Source organism: Epinephelus fuscoguttatus, linkage group LG23, assembly GCF_011397635.1.
Source record: "Epinephelus fuscoguttatus linkage group LG23, E.fuscoguttatus.final_Chr_v1".
Classification (NCBI taxonomy): domain Eukaryota; kingdom Metazoa; phylum Chordata; class Actinopteri; order Perciformes; family Serranidae; genus Epinephelus; species Epinephelus fuscoguttatus.
The window spans coordinates 36,780,552-36,794,433 of NC_064774.1; the positions used below are offsets into that span (position 1 = coordinate 36,780,552).

The following is a 13,882-nucleotide window of genomic DNA, read 5'->3' on the forward strand; positions in this document are numbered from 1 at the left end:
CCACTTTAGGAGGATAACAGCTCGCTGGAATAACAGCTACACTTGAAGTATTACATTTTGAAAATGTAATAAAAGTCCACTGATGCATTTCAAAAACGTCAGAATGGCTCATCCGTCATAATCCAAGTGCCCTGAAGCTGTGGCAGCCCGTCATCCTCCGATACCCTGTACAAGTTTTGTGGATTAAAAAACTACACTGGACTTCTTGTTGGCATGAGGGTCAGTAAGTACTGTCTGTATTTTCAAAGTGGCCATTTTCCTTTAAGAGACCCCTTTTCTGTCATTGAGTTAAACACTACTGCAGTTCTTCATGTTGTCATCCATTCTGCTGGTTTTGTCTATGCAGATCTCTTTATTGATCTGGATGAAAACCAAAAGGAAAAACAAGGTTAGGGTTATTTAAGAATTGAGGGTGCTCAATGACATTTTACACCCATTTCTAACCCATTTAACTATCTGTATCTGTAAAATAAGTCACTATAGTGACTTATCCCAAAATGCATATTGTGTTAATGCTGTATTATTACCAAGAGCTTTTCCTGGTTTGACCTCTGAATAAACAGTTTCATCCACCGCTGCAGGACGTGATTTTCCTATGAATGTTTTGCATTAAACACTAACGCCCCAGTAAACAATCATAATGATATGTACACTGTCTTCTTTAGCAATGCATCCATACATGATCTAAAATAATCTTAGTGTCCACAACAAAACACAAGAGAAGGCATGATACAGGTTACAGTGTTAGGAGGAAGAGGTCGTTGTTTCTAAAAGTGGAGTATGGGTACCCCTAGGGGTACTTTGGAGTACTGCAGGGGGTACATGAGATTTTTAAAATACAAAAAAGTGAATATAGTGGATTTTAGTTTAATACAAAAATGTAATTACAATATTGATAGACCACGTTTTATATATATTCAGTTATATTTTATATAGCTATATATTTTATATTGACAGCACAGGAGATACATGGACCAAAAAGGTCCACACACTGAGATCAATGCGAAGATAGTCTATTTATGTAACACATCTTTGCACAAGAAAAGATGCTAAACATGCAACAAAATGATGAAGAGCAGCAAATGTTTCAGTCCTTGACTATAATCAGAGCTACTGACATGAGTACCTCACAGAACAGATATAGACACAGACAGATTCCTACCAGGTGTGGTCAGTCAGCTGGTGCCACTTATTAGATGAGATCAACTCTGAGGTGCAGAAGCATGACTACCAAATCACAATGACCTGTCATATGAGTACTACACTACTCACAGCATCCTCAAACACCAATATATGATAACAGAACATAAGAATATACAATATACACTAAACACAACCATACACAGGATGATAGAAAAGAAAGGACAGAACATGACCAAGCATGTCCAACAAGGCCATGTTGACACATGCAGCTCTGGAGAGGAACAAGAAACCTAGAAAAAAACAAGACCAATTGCGTGTTTGATTCAGACCTAAAGGCTGTTCAGTTTTGTGAAGAAAGATCCATCTACTTTCACACTGAAGACGTTTTGTTTCCAGATCTGTATGTCTGCAGCGAGGGTTAACTACATCACTGCCACAGAAGCTGAGTGCAGTGGCTGGATGTTTGGCCTCCTGGAGGTGAGCACCTTTGAGCACCTTATTTTGTACACAGATGTCTTATATAAATAGACTGTTTTTGCATTGATCTCAGCCTGTGGAGCTTTTCGTGGCTTTGTGGCATGTTCACATTTCCATTTGTCCACTGTGTGTTTCTGCCAAAAATGTTTTTGCTCTGGTCAGGGAATACTCAGCTGAATAAATATTTCAAAGGGTGTACATTATTGAAAAACCTTTCGGAAACCACTGGAATAGGTCATAATGATGGCTTCGTGAACTTAATGAATGAAAAATTGTCATGATTTTAGAATATGTAAACAGTAAATCAATGAAAATAAGAGAAGAAAATAAGAAATTACAGCCACCATTTTCCAACACTGAAGCATTTTTGACTTGGATGACAAACTGTGTCAAAGAACAGCTGCAGGTGGACGTTTTACTTACCTTTGTCTTTCTTGGCTTTATTGTGAAAGTTCACCTGGGCATACATCACATTGTTGTCTGAAACAGAAGCCACATTTCAAGTTTTATTTGTACAACAGTTACAAACAAATGGATGGATCGATAAGCAGAATTAAACCAATTAAATGTAATGTGTCCTGATGTGTTTTCCATGACTGCACAGTAGGGCCAGGTATTAAAGCAATAAATGGAAAAGTAAATGACATACAATTTACATAAAATCTGAACGCTCTTTATGTACTGTAGGATTTGACCACTGCAGACACACCAAGTGGTATGAAGTGGTATGAAAAGATTACACTGTGACAGTACCCAGTAAAAAGTTAGAGTGAATCTGTTGTACTTCACTGTACCTGTAGCTGATCTTATCTTCACATCTGAGTAAACTGCGCTCTCCTCTGGCTCCTCTGTTTTCTTCCCTGTTTGAAGGATCAGATGAATGCATGAAAAGACAACTTCCTGTATTTTATTTAGGTACTGTTGGTCTACAAAGGCATCTCTAGTGTTTGATGTAATTGTCACTACATAAAATAAAGTACTCACCCTTCTTAGCGATGTTTTTGAGCTCAACCACAGAATATGTGACATTGCTGGATTCACCTGAAACATAGATATTTGTTTAAACTTAAGGGATTGTCAATAAATCACTGATCATCTTATTCTAGTATATCTAACTGCTCAGTGTCAAATATAAAGTCTATACTTTACCATGTTCAGGTTCTTCAAAGCCTTTGATTGATTCAGAGAAGAACAGCATCGCCTACAGAGCAGTGAAAATCAAGCCAAGGTCATAGTAAAACCTTTGATCACATTATAGAATATTCTACATAATTCCAAAACATAGTGATGGCCAAATGAGTCCTCTTGAACCACTGTCTTTATTTTCTGAAGCCACCAGATGGCACTGTCTGCTCAACAAAGGTTTGAAAGCACACTTTGAGTCCTTCATCTTTATATTTAAACCAAGAGTGCCATCTGGTGGGGTCAGAAAATAAAGAAAGTGGTTCATGAGGTTTCATTTGGCCATCACTACCAAAACAGATAATCACATGTGAAATACTAGTCTTAGAGTTGATGATAAATCATAAAATTAATCAGGATGAAGGCTGACCATGGAGGAGGAGCATATTCCTTGAGCTGAGTTTCATCCTGGTTGATCATGTGGTCTGTAGCAGGGCCCCGACTGCTGCTCTGAGACCTGGTGGGCCCAAAACATGAAGTAAATACAGTGACTTTAAAAGAATATGCACTGTGCTACTGTCACATTCAGAATGAGAGAAGAGAGTGTTGGACCGACCTCAAAACATGAATCTGTGGAGCAAAAAGACATCTGTTGTTACATTGTTTTGTATGCCAAATTGTTCGACTGTTACTACAGTACATGTAATCACATCAGAGTCAGTCTAACATCAGAAGTAAAAGATCTCACCTTTTGACTTTCTGTAGAGATACAGAAACAGCAGCAGGAGAAGAATCAGTAAAACTCCACAAACCGGCCCAACAATCAACAGCACAGGAAATGGAGGCCTGGGCGCTGCTATAATAAATATTCTATATTAATATTTACTCATATAACACTTTGATCAAATAGAGTTCCCAAAGTGCTTTACATAAACACAGAGTCAAGGTCCAGTCAAGCCAAGTAATAAAACTCCAAGAGTAAAAAGACAATGACTGACGTCCAAAAATGTATAAGAACATACATCAGACTGTTCTCACAAACTGCTTGTACATTTTCCTACGAAAAGTAATGCGCCAAATTCATTCATATTCCACGGATTTGAAATGCTGCGATAACATGACCAATGCACTGTGACAGTAAACAAGGAGGCAGTCCCGAGCACGCAGATTGGAGTGGTGGAGGGTCACAAACAATAGACATTTACTTGTTACTTTCCGCTGGTGTCACATGTGTACTTTGAATGAATTTTGAGGTCTTTCAAGGTGCGTCTTCACCATGTTTGATCCTAACCTAACCACTGTAACTTCCACTGGCTAACCTAACATCCCAAACTTGTTAACAAGTTAACAACGTAACTATGTGTTAAGGACGCAACATAATATGTGGGCGCTAATTCATAGGAACCATACAAACCATTATGAGAATATGTTGCACACATAGATACTAACATGCAAACATAATCTAAGTATGTATACAAAAATACATTCACGCATTAATAAATGCACAACTAGAAAACCACATACACTAAAATACACCTTTATAATCCCCTGATCAGATACCATGCACATTTAGATTAACACACAAACACATACAGTATCATAATAAATTCTAAACCTTTCACTTCTAATCATATATATTTTTTTAAATGTATGAAACAGTTTCTCTTTCACAAACAGTTTTTGAAAAAGCTAAACAAAGTCAGACTAATTCAGATATAATCTTTCTATCTTGGACCGTAACACAGCTTTACAAAAAATGCTGAAGAAACTGTTTTAATCATACTCACATTTTACTGACATCCAACTCTCTGGTGACGTCCATCTCTGCCGACCTTGTGGTGAATCTTTTCCTGTACATTTATAAAAGCCTTCATCTGACTTTGACACTGCAGAGATAGTCAGCTCCCCTCCAGTAACATTTTGGATGAGTTTGTCATTTTTATAGAAATCCACATTATAAGGAACTTTTTCTGTCTTGAATTTGCAGCCAAGAGTGACAGAATCTCCCTCAGTAACAGGATGGACAGGGCTCATCAGGGTAATATTACCGTCTGTAAAAAGATTAAAGAATACAAAGATTTGGTTGCAGAGATCAGCTGGTGCAGCTTAAACAAGCTGATGTAACATTATGAAAATAAATGTTTGAATTAATTTTACAGCTGCATGCAGTAACTGAGAAATCCCTGTCTTACTGTAAATGTATCTTTCTGTCATCAAACCAACAAAAGATTATAGTACTTGTTTCAGTGTTGCTCACTGATGTACTGTAACACTGTAATTTCAGTGCAGATCACCCTTAAAGGTCTGGTGTAGGATTTAGTGGAATCCAGCGGTGAGGTTGTCGAACTGAAACTTCTTCCTTTGACCAAGCCTGTAGGAGAACTACTGTGGCTGTATGTAGATATAAACAGCTCATTCTAAGGTAACGAAAACACAATGACTCTTTTTTCAGATGATAATAAACCAATTAAAACATAGTTATGAATACTATACACCATTTCTGCCAATAGATGCCCCTAAATCCTACACACTGGACCTTTAAACAAGTCCTTTCATTTCAGCTGCTGGTGACTGGGGATGTGACAGTATAAAATTAATGTTAGATGATTATTGTCATAAAGGTGTCAGTGAGCAATAAAATCCATCTGACAACATCTTGGAAAATATTAAGAAATGATACTTGAATGAACCAAAGCTGATGAGCTCTTTTAAAGGTCATCAAGTTTCACTCATTTTGAAAATCAGTTTGTATAATGTTAGTCACCTTCAGATTTTCAAAACTATGTAACAGAATGTTAAAATACTTCAGAAACAAAATCTTTTAAATGAATTAAGACTCACACTGTATAGTGATGTTGACTGCATTGCTGAACTGTCCTGTTTCAGACTCACACCAGAAGACTCCACTCTGCCAGTGACGGTCCATGTTGCATCTGGATCCAGTCATGGTCCCCCAGTAAGAAGAGGAAGAAGAACAGTGTCCAAGGTAGCCATCTACAGAAAACCTGCTCACTCTCCACTCAGCAGAGTTTCCCTCACAACTCAGTGACACAGGCTCTCTGCTGAAGTGTTGCATTCTGTCAGGACTCACTGTGAGAGACGCTGCTGAATGAGAATCTAAAAACACATAAAAAGCAGACAAAAAATAAACATTTAAAAGGCTATACTGTCAACAATCATTTGGTTTCCTTGTTGGTTTTAATGTGTTTAAATGCTGGAGTATAGACACAAAGGATCACACCAGTACAGGTATATAATAAAATTTAAAATTACACCATGGAAACAATCCTTCAGGTTTAATGTGGATTTAATCATTTTGTTATTTCAGGCTACAATGCACTAATACAAGGGTGCATAAATTGAAGTACAGCTCTCTGGGTACATAACCTCCATGTTTATCCCAAAACATGAAGAGAGGAAGAAGAGAGCTAGCATGAAAAGACAGAAGATAAGAAACAAGCCAACATAAAGGTTTGAGGGACAGAGAGAAGGAAACAAGCAAACATAAACTGAAGGAAGTAAAAAAAAAAATGTGTGAAAATAAAAACAGGAAAAAAGAAAAGAGGAAAGGGACGCTGAAGAAATGAATTCAAGGAAAGAAAAAAGAATCTCGACCTTTCGCTACAGTACAGTAAGTACTCAAAATGTAATGTAGTAGTCTTATGAGATTGGGTTATGGATTTCAGTATAGTTGAAGGTTTGAACAAATGTGCACAATGAATGATGTGTAAAAATAAAAAGGAAGTCATGAGATGCACTCATTTTAAAATTCAGTCCAGCAAAAGAATCTGACAACAAAAACATCAGTAGTTTGAAAAACTAAACTACTGACCTGATGCTGGTGTGAGGGAAAGGTCACAACAAGTGCTTTTATACAATCATCTGAGCATGGAAAAGTCAAAAAAACCTACCTCCAGACCAGACAAACTTAGGTTCACTGTAATGAGTATAATACACAGGATCTCCTCTTCAAGCTCTGCACACATATCCTGCTGTGTGTGTCTGTCCATCAACCATGTAGGAAAACTGTTCAGTACCATGTATGCTGCCAGGCATCAGCTCATAGCTGTAGGAGTCGTCTGACAGTTTGGGAACAGCCTTATACCAGAAGAACCTCCATCCTGCAGATGGATGTTTAACACTGCAGTTCAGAGTTACTGAGGCTCCAGGACTCAGCCATAATGGAGACACAGTGAGGACAGGCTGAGGTATATCTGTTGGAAAGTGATTTCACAGAATGAAGACATGCTATAATTTGTTGTTGGTAGATGACATCCACGACTTGTATTCAAATTCAAATATAAAGATACACTGTCTGAAAATACAGGGAACAATAATTTCTTTTCACATTCAGCAAAATAAAGATGACGACTGATGACATGTGACTTACAATCAGATACTCTCAATGTGAAAGCATCACTCCACTCTGTTGAAGACTTTTCATGTTTCAGTGTGCCCACACACCTGTAGTCTCCACTGTGTGATGACAAAGCATATGTAATCATGTTTTCCTTTTGTTTTTCAGGTCTGTATGAGCTGAGTGTCGTCCACTCATACTCCCACTCAGCCTCCTCCATCCTCAATTTCACATGTCAGTGTGATCGTCTCCAGATAGTATATCTCAGGCCAGTTGGGTCGCAGGGTCACAACAGCTCTGTTTGTAACTGTTCATGATCAAGAGGCCACAAATATAAAGATTAGAAAAGATTAAACATCAAACTCATTTCAGTGTTAGTCTTAATCCTCATTCAAAAATACACGGTGTATTATTTTCTGCATTTTATATTCCATATCATATTACCGACTGGATCACTGTACTCTGTGTAGTAAAGTGGATCTCCTCTTCCTCCTCTGCACCAGTAGAGTCCTCCTGTGAGACACTGATTGTTTCATTTGAGAGGAAGACAACATCTTGTGTGGTCAGAGGTTCAGAGGCTTTATTGCCTCTGTACCAGAAGTATTTCCAACCAGATGATGATGATGATGATGATGATGATGATGGGCTCACAGAGCAGGTCAGCGTCACACTGCCCCCTGATGGAAAGTGTCTGCTGAGGTTGGCCTTTGGTTGTGCTGTTTAATTTAGACAAAGACATAAAAGTGGTCATTATTTCCCTGTGAATCAGTCCAGTTTGAAAGAGAATGAAAATGAATAATATAATCTCATCCAGCATTCTTGGTGGTGCTACAACTTACTGTAGAAAATGATATCAAATTATTTTGATCACCTTTTTAAATCAGTAATATATTATTAAAGTATCATAAACTGATGGAAATCAGTTGCAACAATGCTTCTGTTAAACATTTATTAACCACTAAAGCTGCTGGTTAAATTAACCTAACATGGATTAAAGTGAGCACAAACACACTTCTAAGAATGAACGACAATTTAAACACAGCTTTCTTTTTTCCTTGTTAAGTGTCCACTGTGTTCAAAGATAATGCAGAGAAATCATCACTCCACTTCACTCTGGAAATGCTAAAGTACATGCCTGCTGCTCTTTATCGCAAAATGCCCTTAAATTTTGAGACTCTAGTGTGAAAACTACTTACGTTCCATTTTGAGTTTTACTGGTTCAGATTCTTCGTCCTCAAATTTACACATGTAAGAGCTCCCATCTGAAATGACTTGAACTGTGTTTTCTGAAGACATCGCTGACTGATGGTTTGTGTCTCTTTCAATAGGTGATCCGTCTTTGTAGAAAACAGCATTCTTCTCCTTTGTCTGAGTACGATGTCGACAGCGCAGGGTCACTGATTCTCCTTCAAACACAGTGGATGCAGGACTTTCCAGGATCACATCTTTGTCTGTGGAACACAGGTCAGTAGGTGTTTCATTAAATCATCTCAACAAATGAACGTATCAGTCATTTGAAGATCTTGTTTGAGTCGTAGGGGACAAATTCTTGACCATCCCTGTGGATTGTGCAATAACAGTCTTTTTCTCAACCTAAAACTGTTTTTAAACAAGATTAACAACATTCATACATTATATATTGGCACTTTGCCAAACAGGTTGATCATATCAACATGGCTGATAAAAATAAATAAATATATAAATAAATGCTTATAATGAACTCGGTCATGGTGGTAAAACTTATCACTTACCTGATACAGTTAGAGAGACTTTATTACTTTGTTTTCTTGAATATGGTGAGCGCTTGTGATCACCAAAGCACTGGTATTCACCACTGTGGCCTGTAGATAGAGACTGTGATGTATATCTCTTATGGGGGCTGTAGCGGATAAATTCTTGACGTTCCCTCTTGATTGTGTAATACCAGTCGGTGTCTTTTCCCACCCTCATGTCACATATGAAGGTAACAGACTCTCCGGTAAATAAAGTGGACCAGTTTGGTTCAGTGGTCAGCACAGCATCTATAAAACCAACATAAACATTGTGTTTTCTTTATTGTATTAATTAAACACTGCCGAAACAGAACACACAGAAAATGGTGAAAAGTGATGCAGGTGTTGAATATTTGTCTCCAGTGAATATATAAACAAGAAGAAGTATAATTACCTTGAGCATGTCCACAGTAGAGGAGTAGATTCAGTGCTGAGATAAAAATTGGAACTTCATCAGACATTATCAAACTTACAGAAAAGATCGATTATAATAACCTCAGACATTTTTTTCATTCATGGCGACAATTCTTTCAAAGTCACTGGTGTACTCACAGAAAACCCCCAGCACACAGAGCAGAGTGTGCCCCATCTTCACACTCACGACTGTTACTCTGCCTCTGAGAAATGCTTCTACGCTGTGTAAAGAAAAAGCTCAGAACGTGTGAATCATATGATGAAAGATCAGAAACTGTGGGATGACAGAAGATGCAGTACACATAAATACTGGACAGGAAGTTTTCTCTCACTTCTTCCTCTGAGTCATTGCATTCTGTACTTCCTTCCCTTTTACACGGAGCTTACACAACCAGACTGGTTTGACCACAGCATGTTTTAATGATAGTTTTTGTTGGACTTTATTTGTGGTGACCCACACAAGACAATCTATAAATTGATTTGCAAATACACAGAACGTACTCTGTGGACATGTACTTTAATTTCACAGAAAAATGTTACAGGTTTTACGAGGTTTCACATTCAGTGAATGTAGAGTCTGTAGGCAAACCCCGGAGATCTTGCCTCCGGAAGAAGAGCGGAAGAGCCCCGGTTTCCGGTTGTAGGCTGTTTGTAGTCTGCGTGATATTGATCAATCACGTTCTAGCCGGCTGCAGTTGTTGCCAGGTTAAACGGTCGTGTGGTGAACACTGTGAGGCGGAACATAATTGGCGTCATTGTGTCTGAATCCATCGCAATGGTTCAGCATATTTACTTATATAGAAATGGAAGTGTGAAACAGAAATGCAGCCTTACTCAAATCAAAGCCGAATGCCAAAAACGGGTTCTGCCCCAGAGGCTACCTCTGGATTGCTTCTCTGATAATGTGAGCCATTTCATGAGACACACTACTTGTGTTTATTCATGGCTAACATAACTAATGCTTAGTACGCTTTTATTTTGATATTGATCGGGGCAGCATTCAGTCAAAAATGGTGGCTGCGCTGTAAGTGCACCCTCTTGTGGCTGTTAATCATAAATAACTTCAGTGTCATCTCTTGTCATTGTAACCTGTTTGGTCCAGTGACGGTAACAGCTGATGGTGCTGATGAGAAGACGGGAAGAAAGAATCATGTAGCAGAGACACACCAGTGACATCATCTCTTACGAAGCATTTAACCTTAACGTTACCGTCACGAGGATAGTGATCATTTTCGTTATCAGGCCAACTGTCAAGAACGTTAACTGATCACCTGACAGAGGTAAATGTAGGCTACTAAAGTGACTGATAATTCCATCTGTGGTGTAAATGACTAATTATTGTGAAATCCATCAATACATGCCCTATATGACTCCTAGCCATGCCTTACACAGCACTGCACCCACCCCAAAACAGTTACAGTTCGCTAACACCTCAGTTTGACCCCCTAAGCATATTCAATCAGTGTATCAACAAAGTAGTGGTGGTGGAAATGAACAAAGTACATTACGACTTAGGTCCTGTACCTCAGTATCATTTTGATGTACTTGTACTTTACTTGAGAATAACTCCTTCATCAAGATGTGGGATTTAAGTGTGCTTTAAGATCTTGCAGACTAAGTTTTCTCACAGTGTTTGAGACTGTGAAATTGATTGTAGCCATCCCCTTTCTCATATTTTTATAAACCAACATCACCAGAGACAGTTGCAGTCAACACCACAGTGACAGCAGGTTTTATGGCTATGTTTATAATCATATGCATTTTACCTTCCAGGTTAACGACATGATATTTAAAATGCACAGCTACCCTGAAGACATTATATTACTAAAGTAATCTGTTGCTGTGTGCAGAAGGTTCTGGTGTTAATGGGATGATGTCGTTGTCTAAATGTGTATGCAGCAACACATTTTGTAGGTGTGAAAAGGAAGTGAAGGAGGGTTTAATGACCTCATACTGACAGGCGGTGCCTTGGCCGGCTTTTTCTCCGGCTCTAGTTGGAGCAAGACATAACATTTTTTTAAAAAGCAACATTTGGTGATTGCTGTTTATTTTATGATGTTTATGGCAGAGTCAAAGAAAACAATGTTTAAATTCTGGACAGAGTGCCCAGGAGACAATTTATATTTAGTTAATGTTCATTTAGTCACTTCCTCTGTGTGTGTGTGTGTGTGTGTGTGTGTGTGTGTGTGTGTGTGTGTGGGTGGGTGGCGTATTTAATCTGAACGATGCATCACAGACTCTACTGGTGCAAAAGTTCATTTTTACTATCATGTCATTTTCTATTTATGTTTACATGCAGCCCTTCTTTTAATATCCTTCTCTGAGCTTTATTGTGACAACTACGTGATCTAAGCTGTTGAGACAGTTGTATTTTCTGATTAAATCAGCATTGCATTGTACCCTGTGGTTTTTGTTTGTTTATTTCTTAATGGTCATAAAAAATCTTCCAAAACATGAACTCATCCTGATCTATAAGTATTTTTACACCCACAACTCTGAGAATACTGTAAATAGGGATTATTTCACTATAGTTCAGTTGATCATTTCCATCATTGCTCTCTGTGTAGAAACACAACACACAACTATGAAAAATGCAAAATGCCCAACAATTATGTGTTATAATTATGAACTACTTAGTGCAATACTAGTGTTGTCTAAAATGCTGTGACCGTGTGACGTCCCTGCATGCTACCTGCAGTGGTTGGGCAGGAAGTGTGGGACTGTCAACATATGTGGTCAAACCCAAAGTGTTGTGAGGCCTCAGAAAAAGAAGATGTGGGAAAGGTCTGGTCTCATGTACTATTTATACATATTAGGTATGTAAGTTCTCTTTTCTTTTGTCCAGCAGCTCCAGCTGTTTTTAAATGCTTTTGTTTATTATGTATTTGACAGTTCAGCCAGTTTATGGTTGAGATAATCAGTGAACTATCACAGAGACATAATCAAGAGGAATAAAGTAGCAGCCAAAAACATGAGGCACGAACACAGCGCATCATGTGGGCAGGGTTTAACCTGCTACACAGACTCCATGTTTGCTGCATGTAGTTGCTGCAGTTTACTGTGTGTGTACTGAGTTTTGTTGAGTAATAATGCAGTTGGATATGCAGGGTTTGGAGGTGTATGCGATATTAAATCCACATTCAACCTGAAGGATTGTTTCCATGTGTGTGATCCTTTGTGTCTATACTCCAGCATTTAAACAGATTAAAACCAACAAGGAAACCAAATGATTGTTGACTTTGTGGCCTTTTTCCTTTTTTTAATGCTTTGTCTACTTTTTATGTGTTTTTAGATTCTCGTTCAGCAGCGTCTCTCACAGTGAGTCCTGACAGACTCCGTGTGTATCAACAAGCTCAACGACACAGACAGTGGCAGCTATCAAGTTTCAGTCACTGATGGGAATTATGATGAATCAGTGGAGAAACACATACTGATTGTTGAAGGTAAGATCTGAATGCTTCTCTTGTCTTTAGCCAGTGTATGGGTCTTCTTGGTCTGCAGATTTCATTGTTAAGGTTATTATGGCAGTCCTTATGATACATGTCTCTTTAACTTGCAGTATTTAGTGCAAGACCACCTTCAAGATTTTCTCAAACCTTTTATGACATCAGACACCCTTTAAATGCTTACACCACATGTTTTCATTGTGACTTCAAAAAAGTTCTATCGTCCAGTTTACAAATAAAATCACATACACTGTACATTGTTACACAGTTGGCATCTGCCATTGTACATCTCTGTTTATTTTCAAATGATATGTGAAAGTTAAAGTCTCTGTCTTAATTTCAGATCTTTCATTTGCCTATGAATCTTTGATAAAGACCACGTGGCTTGAACCTTCATGTAAATTTTGTGTTACCAGAACTGGCTGCTGACATAGAAAGTATAGACAAAGCTTAGGTATGCTGGGATACTGTAAGGGCACTCAATGGCCAGGGAAATAAATTCATGAAAACATTTCTTAAAACATGCAGTTATACATGCATATGTGTGCTGTGGAGGCTTTATCTGAGGCTTGTGTTGGTACAAACTTATTGATGTTGTTATTCCTACTAGTTGCCACCAGAGGGTGCCAACAAATCACCCAATGCCTCAATCTCTCGGTTTGGTTGGGTGCTGCATAAACTGCTCCTACACCCAGTTACGGTTATTGCAATCGGCTATATAGGCGGCCGCCTGGGCCACAATTCAAAGGGGGGCGCAAAAATTGCACCTGTGAAAAAAAAAAAAAAAAAAGTTTCAGTGTGTCATCACAGTCTGTTGGCGTCTGCCACAGTCCACCCACCTGTCAGCCACAAAGCTATTGGAATAAAGAGTCCACCCACCTTCTCCTCTGTAACCCACTCATCTACCTATTAGTACACCCACCTCATCAGCTATCACTACACTACTGAGAGGAGTGTATGTGGAGAGAAATAAAATAAAACACAACAACAACAACAACAACAACAACAACAACAGTAAACCCGTGTTGAAATCAGGAGGAGAGCTAGTTATCATTACCTCTGAGCAGCAGGTGGCCACAATGAACAGCTCCACTGATTTACATTGTGGTGCCTTCATCCTCTATTCAGTAAAAATAGAATTGGGCGAAGGT

The 13,882-nt window shown here is 38.5% G+C and overlaps 1 pseudogene; it reads right to left on the reverse strand.

The window, feature by feature from the left end:
* Positions 1–352: 352 nt before the first annotated feature.
* Positions 353–9,543, reverse strand: LOC125883468 (Fc receptor-like protein 5; annotated as a pseudogene).
* Between the last annotated feature and the right edge of the window lie 4,339 nt (positions 9,544–13,882).